This window comes from Petromyzon marinus, chromosome 23, assembly GCF_048934315.1.
Source record: "Petromyzon marinus isolate PM22_M1 ecotype Great Lakes invasive population chromosome 23, UKy_Petmar_22M1.pri1.0, whole genome shotgun sequence".
Lineage (NCBI taxonomy): Eukaryota > Metazoa > Chordata > Hyperoartia > Petromyzontiformes > Petromyzontidae > Petromyzon > Petromyzon marinus.
In genome coordinates this window covers 6,528,414-6,543,128 of record NC_133689.1, presented here as the reverse complement: position 1 = coordinate 6,543,128, position 14,715 = coordinate 6,528,414, and the positions used below count along the sequence as shown (strand labels likewise).

Here is a 14,715-nt window from a genome sequence, read left to right as displayed (position 1 = left end):
GTGTCCTCATACGAAATGCACGTGCAAAATAAAGTCCGGCGTGCGCGTGCAATTAATCAATGTATCGTGTCCTCAGACTTACGTGTGTTTTTACACTTGCCATTGCTCTCTCAATACACTCTGGCCCAATGCGTTGCGACATTCGCGAGGTTTCGATAGCCGCAAAGGGGCGTTGTACGATTGAGATGTTGTCGTTTGTGTTTTTGTTATATTGCAATTAACATAACACGTGCGTGTGCACATTTTGATTTAAAGCTTTCGGGACTGCAGGGATTCATATTCTTGGTTTCTTTCGGTAAAGTCACCAAGTAGAAGGGAAACAATAAAATAATAAAAATGTATAAAACGATGAAATTCTCACGACGTTTCGACTGCAACACGTGATCATGACTGCTTGTGTTGCAGTCGAAACGTCGTGAGAATTGTATTGTTTTATATTTTTATTATTGTATTGTTTCCCTTCTACGTGACTTTACCGAAAGAACCAAGAATACGTGCGTGTGTGTGTGTGCGTGACTGATTCTGTGGTAAGCAGTGGGGGGGGGGGGGGGGGAGCGGTAGTGTAGTGGTGGTGGTCAGCGCTACCAACTCGACAAACCGAGTTCGATTCCCGCTCACGGCCAACACCACCGGTGACGATTACCTGAACCGGTCCTGGCCCTCCCATGGGTCGACTCAGCCTCAAAAGAAGACCTGGGGCGTTGTGTAGACATGGCCACTGGGGATACAAAGGCGGCCGGGCGTGGTGCATAGCCACTCACCCCCTCGTGTGCCGTCCCGGCCTTAATAGGCGCTCGCTAACAGCACTTGCCCCGACATTCTGTTAAGGCTGTAACGCGGGAGATCTTTGTCTCGCAGTGTTACGGTGCTTTGCACGTTGCACTGTGACACTCAGAAATGAATAGGGGCGAGAAACGTCACATGTGATACAGGGAGAACCCCACATATGATGCAGTGATAAGGGGTACGTCAGCAGTGCGGATCATATTATCCACGTGGAAATCTGCGATTCAACTCCTCTTATTAACAGGGTAGGGAAAAAAAAACATCGCAGATAAAAGGAATATCTATGGCCGCAGAAAAGAGGTTGCGCCGACCCTACAGCTGCTCCGGATAATAGGATTCACGGATAATAGGATTCACGGGCAATCGGGCGGCGGATAAGAGGAGTTTTGCACTGTATATTGCGATGGGGAAGAGGGCCAAGCAATTTGAGCACAGAGGACCATAACCAACCAAATATTGGTTCTACTCCTAGCATAGCCCTGGACAACTATCACAACTGGCCACTGGCTATGAAACAACTAGCCAACCAGCCACTAGTACGAGTTCCATCCCTGACCCGAACCAACTTGCCAACCAGCCACTAGTACGAGTTCCATCCCTGACCCGAACCAACTAGCCAACCAGCCATTATAACGAGTTCCTTCCCTGACCCGAACCAACTAGCCATTAGTACAAGTTCTATCCCTGACCGAACCAACCAGCCACTACTACGAGCCCTATCCCTAAGCAACTAGACAACCAGCCATTAGTACGAGTTCTATCCCTGACCCGAACCAACTAGCCACTACTACGAGCCCTATCCCTAAGCAACTAGACAACCAGCCGTTAGTATGAGCCGTCTTACAGACCCAAACCCTTCCCAACTAGCCAACCGGCCATAAGTACTACCAATACCCCTACCCACAGCACATCGACAAAGGACCCCCTTTTAATGGAAAGTCTTCACTTTGCATTGTCGTCGTTGCTCGCAGCATTACGCACCCAGGATCGAGTTGACCTTTGCAGCCACACGAGGTCATTTAATGCCTCCTGCGGCTGCAAAGGTCACGTGACTCCGTCAGCACATGCTACACGTACGGAATCACCCAGAACCGATTGTAACACACGCGCAAGACCCGATGCGAATCGACGAGTATCGTGCACCCTTGTTAAACCCCAGTGGCAACTGCTGCCTAAGCCGTCGCTGATGAGACAAATGTGGCCAGGCTTTGTGCTGGCCATACTAGCCCCCTGCTGTGCCGGCGTTAACAGGAGCTTGCTAACATCACTTTCCCTGCCCCCCCCACCACCACACCACACACAGTCTGTAAGTCTAACTGGGAAACCTGTGTCTTTGTGTGTGTGTTTGCGTGTATGTATGTGCGTGTGTGTGCCCACTTAAGCCTCTTTGGAATGAAGTCTGTAAGCAGTGACAACCACAAATCCCATCAATTTGTAAAGGCAGTTACAATAAAAAGCACGCGTTTTTAGACAGCCACATCGAAATGATATGAGAGGCAATAATTTAATATTTTTAACAATATTTAAAAAAATGCAGTTTACTGCCAAATGTTAATAATCTTGCAACTCTGCAAGTTTCCAAACCACTTTCAGCTCAATATCACTTTACCTTTAAATAAAAAATACACATCCTTTGGTCTTACCACATAAAATATAATTATTTTAGCGGCTTGGCGCACTGCACTATGAACTTGTCAGCATGAGGTTGAGCTCTGGTCACAGCTAAGTGGTAAAAATATATCTGAAACTTGCAGGCTCCCTTTTACCAACCCACACTGACCAACGTGGAGTACGGAATACTAACACCCAACATCAGCACAGCCGGGGGATGCCTTAAACCAGCAGTGGACCGCCAAAGGGCTGTACAGTATTCCTGTGATTTTTTTTTTTAAACACATTATTATTATTTGTATTCGTCTTATTTGGCGAGATGTTAACTACCTCGCCAGGTATGCATGAGGTCGCGGGTTCGATCCCGACCCTGACGGCCGTTGTATGTTCTCCCCGTGGTCGCGTGGATTTTTTTTCGGGTTTTCCCTCCACATTTAGAAACATGCGTTAGGAGTATTTGCTTGCAAAAAATGTCCACATAGGCTACTTCATTGGGCTGTCATTGATGGCCGGTCACTTCTGAGAAAGATATATTGCCCAGTGGACCTTACATGGTAAAATAAAGTTTTAAAAATATATAGTAGTGAATAATAATCGTTTTTGTTCACATTTCAGGTCTCATCAGCAGTTAAGATTGTTAAATAAGGCTGACGTGAAGTGTGGATCCATTGTCAGGACAAAATCTGCTTTGTACCCGTACCAGTGAATGCGAGAGCAGTTATATTATCATAAAAGCCAGACGTCCAGACCTCACTATCATTGGCGGCGCTAGGCATTAGCAAACTGAGCATAAGGTCATTGCCTCAGGATATTCTAGAGTAAAGGTAGGGGCGTGTCAAACATCAGGTCGAATTCAGAGAGCAATATTCATGCAAACAGAATTAACATGAAATGCCAATTACTCTCTCAGCTCTATCTTATCTGCATCTCATTCCACTTCATCATTCCCATACCGTATCTCATCGACTGCATCTTATTCTGTCATCCCACCGGGAGTTACTGGGCCATCTGTGAATAAAAGCTTCATAGCTCATCGGATTCTTCCAGACTGACTAAAGATTATGATTTTTTGATTTAAAGCTTTCGTGACTGCAGGGATTCATCTTCTTGGTTCTTTCGGTAAAGTCACGTAGAATGGAAATACAATAATAAAAATAAAACATAATAAGTTAAGATTCTCACGACGTTTCGGCCACAACACAAGTAGCCTTCTTCAGGTGAATAAACAGGACTGACCATTTCGTCTGAGGTGAAAGAGAGTCCTGTTTGTTCACCTGAAGAAGGCTACTTGTGTTGTGGCCGAAACGTCGCGAGAATCTTATTTTATTATGTTTTATTTTTATTATTTTATTTCCTTTCTACGTGGTGACTTTACCGAAAGAACCAAGAAGAATCTTCTTTGGTTCTTTCGGTAAAGTCACGTAGAATGAGAATAAAATAATAAATTGATCAAATAAAATAACACAATAATATTCTCACGACGTTTCGGCCACAACACAAGCGGCCTTCATCAGGTGAAGGGACGAGACTGTCTGAAGGACAGCGCTGGAGTGTCTGGAGGACAGCGCTGGAGCGAAATTTAACCAAGAAGAAGATTATGATTCGTAAATCCAAAAAAGGAGGGACCACAACGAAAATATTCCTGCTTTAGGATGCCCCCCCCCCCCAAGTGGACCACCTCCAGCACGGCTCACAATGCTACGTTCATTACGAAAATAATCGCAACGCGTTCGTCGATAAAAACACTGCGGCCTTAAAACAAAAGGTATGCATGTTGAACCTCTTTCGCACCGTACGTAGCCAACTGTGCTCATCGGAGGTGCGACAATGGGCCTTCTTCATAGCGTGATATTTTACAGCAGTATTCTTGACAAATCTGTAGATTTTGTTGTTGTTGTTAATTGTGCACCACTAGCAATGCAGGCTCACCAAATGATGATGCTAATTACGGTAATGAAATTCATTAGCGTCTAATAGCTTTGTCGGGGCTGTGTTGTGTGGCCTCGTTGCTGCTTTTGGATTACCATTTCGTCTGAGGTGACAGAGAGGCCACAAGCTGTTCCAGATGGCACGGGCAAACGCATATTGTTTTACAGATGGGAGAGGCTGTGCTTACACGACGTCTTGCAATGTCTACATATTGCAAGCGTACACAATAATATCACTCAAGCGCCCAGAGTCATAGGGCAATGGTTCAACATGGAGACTGTACGTTGTGGCAGGAAATAATCACGGGCGGCGTTGTGGACACTGTGAGTAAACAAAATAAATAACACAAGACGATAGGTCTCCATCATAATGACGCGCGTTATTTGGTGAAGCTTCATTGGCAGTGATGTACAAGCGCACACACACACACAGAAAAAACTCAACACACCTAACACGCCGTGGCCTTAAAAGGAAAACTAAATATATAATAGGTGACGTTTCGGGCAATGGCCCTTCTTCATAACACATAGATAACCTCCTTCGTATATCAGGCCACACAAATGAATAGAAAGCGTATATTTTGACACTTCCCGTCAACCACGAGATCTGGGAGTGCAGGATTTTTCAGCAGCATTAGTTCAATACCGCATGAGCAAAAACTCTTGACCGGTTTTTTTTGTTGTCCAAGAGATCAAAGTACACGCGGACACACACAATCATCCACACCAATTTTCCCAGCATTGCACACAGCGTGGACACAGCCAATTCCACCCTGGTGACTGCGCAAGCCACGGGAAAAGGCAGCTAGCGGCGAGGCAAATGCAACTTATGCGCACTCCGCTCTTACAAGATCACGCACACCGCTCTTACAAGATCACGCACACCGCTCTTAAAAGATCACGCACACCGCTCTTACAAGATCACGCACACCGCTCTTGCAAGATCACGCACACCGCTCTTACAAGATCACGCACACCGCTCTTACAAGATCACGCACTCCGCTCTTACAAGATCACGCACTCCGCTCTTACAAGATCACGCACACCGCTCTTACAATAATATCACGTACACCGCTCTTACAATAATATCACGTACACCGCTCTTACAAGATCACGCACACCGCTCTTACAAGATCACGCACACCGCTCTTGCAAGATCACGCACACCGCTCTTACAAGATCACGCACACCGCTCTTACAAGATCACGCACACCGCTCTTACAAGATCACGCACACCGCTCTTACAAGATCACGCACACCGCTCTTGCAAGATCACGCACACCGCTCTTACAAGATCACGCACACCGCTCTTACAAGATCACGGACTCCACTCTTACAAGATCACGCACACCGCTCTTACAAGATCACGCACACCGCTCTTACAAGATCACGCACACCGCTCTTACAAGATCACGCACACCGCTCTTACAATAATATCACGCACACCGCTCTTACAAGATCACGCACACCGCTCTTACAAGATCACGCACACCGCTATTACAAGATCACGCACACCGCTCTTACAAGATCACGCACACCGCTCTTACAAGATCACGCACTCCGCTCTTACAAGATCACGCACACCGCTATTACAAGATCACGCACACCGCTCTTACAATATCACGCACACCGCTCTTACAAGATCACGCACACCGCTCTTACAAGATCACGCACTACGCTCTTACAAGATCACGCACACCGCTCTTACAAGATCACGCACACCGCTCTTACAATAATATCACTCACACCGCTCTTACAAGATCACGCACTCCACTCTTACAATAATATCACGCACACCGCTCTTACAAGATCACGCACACCGCTCTTACAAGATCACGCACACCGCTCTTACAAGATCACGCACACCGCTCTTACGATATCACGCACACCGCTCTTACAAGATCACGCACACCGCTCTTACAAAATCACGCACACCGCTCTTACAAGATCACGCACACCGCTCTTGCAAGATCACGCACACCGCTCTTACAAGATCACGCACACGTAGAACCAGCGTCAGTCGCACACTGGGTTTGTGAAGGCGGGGTCGGGGGGAGCATAGAACCGCAGTACAACACTTAGAATTTTTTTTGCTGATGATCCTGTTTTTTTTTCAGGAGGGTCCTGCATTGGGATGTTTGGCCAATTCCAATCCTGAGTGGGCTGGCTTCACGTGCATGAAAAGCTCCGCACAGATGGATTCAAGAAACCCGCTTGCCCGTACCGCGACAGTATATCTGAGCCACTCTGCTGTTCAGCTTAGGGCTACGTTATGATGCATATACGACTGTGCGTGGCAGAATGAAGTTTGCAGATAACCGAGAGATACACACACTCACACACCATGGCACTTTCTCACATGCAGGAAAATGAAACACGATAATAAGTAACACACGTGCACACAGATAATGTGTCACAAATACACAGCCACACAAAGATAGTGTCACACACTGCACACACACATACAGTCTGTCACAAAGACAAAGATCCCCCGTATAGCCTTAACAGACTGTAGGGACAAGTGCTGTTAGCGAGCACCTATGAAGGCCGGCACGGCACACGAGGGGGTAGGTGGCCAGCACCACGCCCGACCGCCTTTGTCTCCCTAGTGCCAATGTTGACTACACACCGCACCAGGTACTCATTTGTGGCTGAGTTGACCTAGGGGAGGCCCAGGACCGGTTCAGATAATCGTCACTGGTGTTGGCCGTGAGTGGGAATCGAACCCGGGTCGCCAGGTTCATAGCGCGGCGTAGCGCTAACCGCTACACTACCGCTCCACACACATACACTGCAACAACACACACACACACACACTGTGCCACATACACACAGATAGTGTCACACACACTGTGTCTCACACACAGTTCGTGTGTCAGACACTACAGAACTCGTGTCACACACAAACTGCACACACTACACATACACAGATCGTGTGTCACACACACTACACACACACTAAACACACTACACACACACACCACACACACACTACACACACACTACACACACACACTACACACACACAGCTCGTGTGTCACACACACTACACACACACTACACACACAAACTGCACACACACACTACACACACACTACACACACACTACACACACACACTACACACACACTACACACACTACACACACACTACACATACACTAAACACATTACACACACACACACCACACACACTACACACACCACACACACACTACACATACACTAAACACATTACACACACACACACCACACACACTACACACACCACACACACACTACACATACACTAAACACACACACACTGCACATACACAGCTCGTGTGTCACACACACTACACACACACTACACACACTACACATACACTACACATACACTGGACACACTACACACACTCTCGGCTCGTGTACCACACACACACACCACACTACACACACACACTACACACACACAGCTCGTGTGTCACACACACTACACACACACAGCTTGTGTGCCACACACACTACACACACACTACACACACACACTACACACACACACTACACACACACTACACACACACACACCACACACACACTACACACACACACTGCACACATTACACACACACAGCTAGTGTGTCACACACACTACACACACACTACACTACACACACTACACATACACAGCTCGTGTGTCACACACACTACACACACTACACACACTACACACACACTACACACACTACACACACACTACACACACACACCACACAAACTACACACACACTACACACACACCACACACACACTACACACACACACTACACACACTACACACACACAGCTCGTGTGTCACACACACTACACAGACACTACACACACACCACACACACTACACGCACCACACACACACTACACACACACTACACACACACTACACACACACTACACACACACTACACTACACACACACATTACACACACACTACACATACACTAAACACACTACACACACACACACCACACACACTACACACACTACACACACACACTACACACACACTACACACATTACACACACCACACTACACACACACTACACACACACTACACACACACACTACACACACACAGCTCGTGTGTCACACACACACTACACACACACTACACACATACAGCTCGTGTGTCACACACACTACACACACACTACACACACACACTACACACACACTACACACAGACACTACACACACACTACACACACACTACACCGACTACACTACACACACAGTACACACACACACTACACACACCACACACACACTACACACACACTACACACACTACACACACACACTACACACACTACACGCACACTACACACACACACTGCACACACTACACACACACACTACACACACCACACACACACAGCTCGTGTGCCACTCACGGTGAATGTGGCACGGACACTGCTTGTGAACGCACAGAGTCGCCACGGCTCGCAGAGGCTCCCTCCCTCCCTTCCTCACCACCTCCTCCTCACCTCCTTCTCCTCCTCCTCACCTCCTCACCTTCTCCTCCTCGTGCGTCTCCGTCTCGAGGCGAGCCCGAGTGCGAGCCGTCTCGCCGCCGCGGACGCCTGAATCACTCGCCCCCCCCCCACCATCCATCCCACACATCCCCCCACCATCCATCCTACACATCTCCCCCCCACCATCCATCCCACACATCTCCTCCCTACACCCCCCCCACCTTCCCACACATCTCCCCCCCCACCATCCATCCCCCCCCACCATCCATCCCACATCCCCCCCCACCATCCATCCCACATCTCCCCCCCCCACCATCCATCCCACATCTCCCCCCCCCACCATCCATCCCACATCTCCCCCCCCCACCATCCATCCCACATCTCCCCCCACCATCCATCCCACGCCACTTCTCTCCTCCCTCCCCACCAGCCCAAGGTTCCCATTGGGTCTCCCGGTCACAATTCACTCACAGAGCGGCCAATCGTGGCTCTCACTCGGAGCCAGCGCCCTCGTGTGTGTGTGAGTGTGTGGTGAGTATGTGTGTGGTGAGTGTGGTGAGTGAGTGGTGAGTGTGTGTGTGGTGAGTGTGTGTGGTGAGTGAGTGGTGAGTGTGTGTGTGGTGAGTGTGTGTGGTGAGTGTGTGGTGAGTGAGTGGTATGTGTGTGGTGAGTGTGTGGTGAGTGAGTGGTGTGTGTGGTGAGTGTGTGTGGTGAGTGAGTGGTGAGTGTGTGTGGTGAGTGTGTGGTGAGTGAGTGTGTGGTGAGTGTGTGTGTGAGTGTGTGTGGTGAGTGTGCGTGGTGAGTGTGTGTGGTGAGTGTGTGTGGTGAGTGTGTGTGTGGTGAGTGTGTGGTGAGTGAGTGGTGTGTGTGGTGAGTGTGTGTGGTGAGTGAGTGGTGAGTGTGTGTGGTGAGTGTGTGGTGAGTGAGTGTGTGGTGAGTGTGTGGTGAGTGAGTGGTGTGTGTGGTGAGTGTGTGTGGTGAGTGAGTGGTGAGTGTGTGTGTGTGGTGAGTGTGTGTGGTGAGTGAGTGGTGAGTGTGTGTGTGGTGAGTGTGTGTGGTGAGTGTGTGGTGAGTGAGTGGTGTGTGTGGTGAGTGTGTGTGGTGAGTGAGTGGTGAGTGTGTGTGGTGAGTGTGTGGTGAGTGAGTGTGTGGTGAGTGTGTGTGTGAGTGTGTGTGGTGAGTGTGCGTGGTGAGTGTGTGTGGTCAGTGTGTGGTGAGTGTGTGTGGTGAGTGTGTGTGTGGTGAGTGTGTGTGGTGAGTGTGTGGTGAGTGAGTGGTGTGTGTGGTGAGTGTGTGTGGTGAGTGAGTGGTGAGTGTGGTGAGTGTGTGTGGTGAGTGAGTGGTGAGTGTGTGTGGTGAGTGTGTGGTGAGTGAGTGTGTGGTGAGTGTGTGTGGTGAGTGTGTGTGTGTGGTGTGTATGGTGAGTGTGTGTGGTGAGTGTGTGGTGTGTGTGTGGTGTGTGAGTGTGGTGTGTGTGTGTGGTGTGTGTGTGGTGTATGAGTGTGGTGTGTGAGTGTGGTGTGTGTGTGGTGAGTGAGTGTCTGGTGAGTGTGTGTGGTGAGTGTGTGGTGAGTGAGTGTGTGGTGAGTGTGTGTGGTGAGTGTGTGTGTGAGTGGTGAGTGTGCGTGGTGAGTGTGTGTGGTGAGTGTGGTGAGTGTGTGTGGTGAGTGTGTGGTGAGTGTGTGTGGTGAGTGTGTGTGTGGTGAGTGTGTGTGGTGAGTGTGTGGTGAGTGAGTGGTGTGTGTGGTGAGTGTGTGTGGTGAGTGAGTGGTGAGTGTGTGTGGTGAGTGTGTGGTGAGTGTGTGTGGTGAGTGTGTGTGTGTGGTGTGTGTGGTGAGTGTGTGTGTGGTGAGTGTGTGTGTGGTGTGTGTGTGGTGTGTGAGTGTGGTGTGTGAGTGTGGTGAGTGTGTGGTGAGTGAGTGTGTGGTGAGTGTGTGTGGTGAGTGTGTGGTGAGTGAGTGTGTGGTGAGTGTGTGGTGTGTGTGTGGTGTGTGTGTGGTAAGTGTGTGGTGAGTGTGTGTGTGGTGAGTGTGTGGTGAGTGTGTGGTGAGTGTGTGTGTGGTGTGTGTGTGGTGAGTGTGTGGTGAGTGAGTGGTGAGTGTGTGGTGTGTGTGTGGTGAGTGTGTGTGGTGAGTGAGTGTGTGTGTGGTGAGTATGTGTGGTGAGTGTGTGGTGAGTGTGTGTGGTGAGTGTGTGGTGAGTGTGTGTGGTGAGTGTGTGTGGTGAGTGTGTGGTGAGTGTGTGGTGAGTGTGTGTGTGGTGAATGTGTGCAGAGTGTGTGTGGTGAGTGTGTGGTGAGTGTGTGTGGTGAGTGTGTGGTGTGTGTGTGTGTGTGGTGAGTGTGTGGTGAGTGTGTGTGGTGAGTGTGTGGTGTGTGTGTGGTGTGCGTGTGTGGTGTGTGAGTGTGTGTGTGTGCAGAGTGTGAGTGGTGAGTGTGTGGTGAGTGAGTGGTGTGTGTGGTGAGTGTGTGTGTGGTGGGTGTGTGGTGTGGTGAGTGTGTGGTGATTGGTGTGTGTGGTGAGTGAGTGTGTGGTGTGGTGAGTGAGTGTGTGGTGTGGTGAGTGGTGTGTGTGGTGAGTGAGTGTGTGGTGAGTGTGTGTGTGGTGAGTGAGTGGTGTGTGTGGTGAATGTGTGGTGAGTGTGTGGTGAGTGAGTGGTGTGTGTGGTGAGTGTGTGTGTGGTGAGTGAGTGGTGTGTGTGGTGAATGTGCGGTGAGTGAGTGTGTCGTGGGTGTGTGGTGTGGTGAGTGTGTGGTGAGTGTGTGTGTGATGTAGTGAGTGAGTGTGTGGTGTGGTGAGTGAGTGTATGGTGAGTGAGTGTGTGGTGAGTGAGTGTGTGGTGAGTGAGTGTGTAGTGTGTGTGTGCAGAGTGTGTGTGGTGAATGTGTGTTGTGAGTGTGTGCAGAGTGTGTGTGGTGAGTGTGTGGTGAGTGAGTGGTGTGTGTGGTGAGTGAGTGAGTGTGTGGTGAGTGTGTGAGTGTGTGGTGTGAGTGTGCAGAGTGTGGTGAGTATGTGGTGAGTGAGTGTGTGTGGTGAGTGTGGTGTGTGTGTGTTGAGTGTGGTGAGTGTGTGGTGAGTGAGTGTGTGTGGTGAGTGTGGTGTGTGTGTTGAGTGTGGTGAGTGAGTGTGGTGAGTGAGTGTGTGTGCAGAGTGTGGTGAGTGAGTGTGTGGCGAGTGTGTGCGTGGTGAGTGTGTGTGTGGTGGGTGTGTGGTGTGGTGAGTGTGTGGTGAGTGAGTGGTGTGTGTGGTGAGTGAGTGTGTGGTGTGGTGAGTGAGTGTGTGGTGTGGTGAGTGGTGTGTGTGGTGAGTGAGTGTGTGGTGAGTGTGTGTGTGGTGAGTGAGTGTGTGTGTGGTGAATGTGTGGTGAGTGAGTGTGTGGTGAGTGAGTGGTGTGTGTGGTGAGTGAGTGTGTGGTGAGTGTGTGTGTGGTGAGTGAGTGGTGTGTGTGGTGAATGTGTGGTGAGTGAGTGTGTGTTGGGTGTGTGGTGTGGTGAGTGTGTGGTAAGTGAGTGGTGTGTGTGGTGAGTGTGTGTGTGGTGTAGTGAGTGAGTGAGTGGTGTGTGTGTGTGGTGAGTGTGTGTGTGGTGAGTGAGTGGTGTGTGTGGTGAGTGTGTGGTGAGTGTACGCGTGGGAGAGCGGTAGTGTAGTAGCGGTTAGCGCTACGCTGCGCTACGACCCTGGCGACCCGAGTTCGATTCCCGCTCACGACCACCAACACCAAGTGACGATTACCTGAACCGTTCCTGGCCCTCCCCTAGGTCTACTCAGCCTCAAATGAGTACCTGGTGCGGTGGGTAAGCATCGTCACTGGGGAGACAAAGACGGCCGGGCGTGGTGCTGGCCATCCATCACCCCGTTAAGGCTATACGGGGGATCTTTATGTACAGGCGTGGGGCACGTTTCTCTCTTTTAGGTCTACTCAGCCTGAAGTCTTGATTATCTCTACAACTCTGCCTGTTGTTCTGATTCAGACAACATCACCCCATCGTGTGTGCGTGTGATCCTTGCCATGCCATCGTATGTGTCACATGTATTTGGGTTGTTGGCCTTAATAGGTACTCACTCACAATACTAAAATACACGTACAGTAGAACCCTTCTTAACGACCACCCCTGTTAGCGACTATTTGCTTAACGATGGGTTTCCATAGAGCCCAATGTGTCCGCTTAACGACCACCCCTGTTAACGACTGTTCACTTAACGACCACCCCTGTGAACGACTGTTCACTTAACGATCACTCCTGTGAACGACTGTTCACTTAACGACCACCCCTGTTAGCGACTGATCGCTTAACGACGGGCTTCCATAGAGCCCAATGTGTTCACTTAACGACCACCCCTGTGAACGACTGTTCACTTAACGATCACTCCTGTGAACGACTGTTCACTTAACGATCACTCCTGTGAACGGCTGTTCACTTAACGACGGGCTTCCATAGAGCCCAATGTGTTCACTTAACGACCACCCCTGTGAACGACTGTTCACTTAACGACCACCCCTGTGAACGACTGTTCGCTTAACGATCACCCCTGCTAACGACGCGCTGTTGTAGGTAGAGTAATTATGAATTAACGCATCAAATGAAACATGTTTCTCGTGATATTATGTGTTTATAATGTTGTTAGTATCTGTACGTATTAATATCTATTGTTTAAATATTATAAAGTACGTTTTTTGGGTGAAAAAGGGTAACTTTAGAAGCTATCGGGAACGAATGAAGCCCTTTAACGTGCATTTCCTATACTCGCTTAACGACCAAATCACTTGACGACCGGTTTCGTGGAACCAATCGCCTTCGTTAAGAGGGGATCTGCTGTACTGCATCACGAATTCTCGCTGATTGTGCCATTCTAAAATGTATACAATTAGAAGTCGCGGTGAGATGGGAGATCAGATTGATAAAACTCTGGGTCACATTTAAGTCAATGAAACACCTTCCTGGTATAAACGTCGTCTTGTTTGGGCACACTTTCAGGATTTTAGTGAATACCTGACAGCGCGTACCATCTGTGTCAGTGTGTGGGTCTGCGTGTCTGTTGGTGTTATGCTTGAGTGTGGGTGTTCAGAGCGTTTGGTGCAGTGGTTATTGCACGCTACACTGCGAACCAGCTGGCAACATGAGTTTGATTCCCGGCCACGGCTAAAACCAATGGGTGAGTGATATCTAAACTGTTGCTATGTTGACTCAACGTTAACTAAGCACCTGGTGCGGTCTAGGCATAGCTCTGGCAACACCACCTTAATTCGCGAAGGACTCCTGTCCCGCTACGACCTGTAATGATAAACGGAGTAAGTCGGTGTGTGTGTGTGTGTGAGAGAGAGAGAGAGCATTTATATATTTGTCCACGTATTGTGTTGACGTAAGAAAAGGGGGGTTGTGTGTGTGTGTCTTTGTCTGTGTGCCTATAGGGAGCAATCAAAGTGGTCCCTGATGCTCGCTTGTGGGGTTAACAACGCTGACGAGGTTCCGTCAATGGGACGCTTTGTTTTTAACATTGGGGTCCCATTATCCCTCCTCTCGCTCTCGCCTCTTTCCTTTCTTTTTTTAAACATGCCACGTGCCGGAAATCACAAATACATCACGGGACAGAAGACCAGCGATTCACTTAAAAATATTTACATTTTTATCTTTTTTTCTCTCTCCCAATTTCATCCTTATTTCGGATGTCGGCATCGATGTGGTAAAAAAACGAAGTCTCTGTCCGAAACTCTCCCAGAGCCCTGCATCACTGCCGTGTGTCCGAGAACAACCCGCGTTTTGTAGATATCACAAATCTACTTTTGAGGTGGCTTCAAGTAATCCACACTTCAAGTTATCCACACTTCAAGTTATCCACACTTCAAGTTATCCACACTGTTGGCATTACACTTTCACAGG

General features: G+C 49.1%; 1 protein-coding gene across 8 annotated transcripts in view; it reads right to left on the bottom strand.

Annotated features, from left to right (window-relative positions):
* The window catches only part of LOC116945238 (uncharacterized), a 90,125-nt gene that overhangs the window by 31,693 nt on the left and 43,717 nt on the right, over positions 1 to 14,715 (bottom strand). The window contains exon 1 of one of the 8 annotated variants that reach the window (XM_032959566.2): positions 8,878 to 8,962. The exons of 5 other annotated variants lie outside the window; for them this stretch is intronic. The gene's annotated coding sequence lies outside the window, so the exon portion shown is untranslated. Of the gene's footprint in view, positions 1 to 8,849; positions 8,963 to 14,715 lie in introns of those variants that run through there. 2 more of the 8 variants (XM_032959568.2, XM_032959567.2) reach the window with 2 other exon arrangements.